The sequence below is a fragment of the Branchiostoma floridae genome, chromosome 4, assembly GCF_000003815.2.
Source record: "Branchiostoma floridae strain S238N-H82 chromosome 4, Bfl_VNyyK, whole genome shotgun sequence".
Lineage (NCBI taxonomy): Eukaryota > Metazoa > Chordata > Leptocardii > Amphioxiformes > Branchiostomatidae > Branchiostoma > Branchiostoma floridae.
In genome coordinates, this window is record NC_049982.1 from 29,999,952 (window position 1) to 30,001,637 (window position 1,686).

At 43.9% G+C, this 1,686-nt stretch overlaps 1 protein-coding gene and 1 long non-coding RNA gene across 2 annotated transcripts in view; one reads left to right on the top strand and one right to left on the bottom strand.

The window, feature by feature from the left end:
• Positions 1-1,193, bottom strand: part of LOC118414876 — a 9,440-nt gene extending 8,247 nt beyond the window's left edge. The window contains exon 1 of the long non-coding RNA XR_004831032.1: positions 531-1,193. This is a non-coding gene — a long non-coding RNA (uncharacterized LOC118414876). The remainder of the gene's footprint in view (positions 1-530) is intronic.
• The window catches only part of LOC118414804, a 1,072,569-nt gene that overhangs the window by 230,021 nt on the left and 840,862 nt on the right, over positions 1-1,686 (top strand). The window lies entirely within an intron of this gene.

The following is a 1,686-nucleotide window of genomic DNA, read 5'->3' on the forward strand; positions in this document are numbered from 1 at the left end:
AGTGGGACAAACCATTTTTTCTGACATTTGTTTCTCAAGGAAACCATAGCCTGGCATCCACCCTTATTATTGCGTATTAATTGCCCTCTTTGTGCTAGAAAGAAGCGAGAGGAAGTCGAATGTCATAGAATAGATTAGACGCACATCTGCATATATAGATGTGTTTGATTGCTTCCATTGTTACATATATGTGATTCTTACCGTGTGACCTGTACTTAGCCCAGTGGGGCAAAATGTGCAATAAAGGTCTTCATTCATTCAATATCGTAATCTCCAAGCAGATCCTACGGTGGCATAATATAGTATCAAAACTGACCAGTGAGTTTAGCCTGCAAAAAGGGCGTGCATTTGCCACGCAGGTACACCCCTTGGCAGACTTAACTCCTTGGCCAGTTTTGATGCTACCTTTAATATGTCATCGTATATATATCGAAATATCACACATCCAAATTAGGGTTTTCTCACTCCATCTTCTCGACTTATATTTCATTCACATTACAACGAAAATTAACAGTAAACAGCAAACGTACCTTTTTTGCCGGCCGTGAACATTTTGAACGAAGTCTTCGGCATTCCTGTGACATCCGATATTTTTTCATAAATTTTGTCGAGTCTAGTTCAGTAGCCTTGATTTGAAACGCCCGTCTCCTGGTTGGAAGTAACGTTACATCGATCATGAGCGGCCCTTCTTGTGCTTGAAGTTTTAGCATGGTGGCAAGGGGAACTTCAACTGGTAGAGTCAAGTAGAAAAGTATGACAGTACAACGGAAGATAAAACGCCAGGCAGACAGCAACATCTCCCAAAACATGTCCATTAGGTGAATGATGGTCCGTGTGAGATCGTTAACAGTGTAGAATGCTACGACAATGCGCTTATCTCCGGCTCCGTACAAGAAAAGTCCACGGGGTAGTCCTGTGTTCGGATAATCCGGCGGGTCATGATGGCCTCCTGAAGTGAAGTGTAGAACGACGCAGACGGTGGTACTGGGAGGAAGTTGTAACGTTCACCCCGTTTGCAGTGACATATGTTCTTTAACTTAGCTTGATAAGAGTACTAGCAAACACAAATAGGTAGAACGACAGAGAATACATCGCGCGTGAATCAATCTAATGAATCTCGGGCTGTCAAAATCAACTCGCCTGCATGATGGGAAGGCGGTGAGTCACAACACATGACACATGACTCCGTGGCGCCGGCCTATTTCACGGAGCCTGGATGCCAGACACCGCCCGCACACAATAATGTATATCGTGCACGGTAAATGAAGGGGCCACTTGTAGAATACCGTGGGGACATTTTGGTATTAGAGCCGAGGAACTAGTCTGTATAGGCCCCGGCCCTATCCGGCATCCAGGCTTGGCCAGCTTGCACGTAATTACCTGCTGATAGTAGCAAAAACTCGAAGAAAAACAATACATCCGCCGAACATTTCATTATTTCCGTATTTTAACACAGCCCATTTATTAGCATTTGAACTTGGAGGTTTTCGAAATACTATCCGCCACTAGAGTTCTATCACCAAAATGAAAACAGTGCAGTGGATGTCACTTAACTTGAAGACAGTGAGAAAAAATCCGGACTCTGCTTGGAGAGTATTCTTTGATGGAAATTATCATGTCTGCCGTACAGGGCAGTTCTTTTTGGCTAGTTTTCCGCGAGTGAAGAGCGGACAAGAAATAGCAATA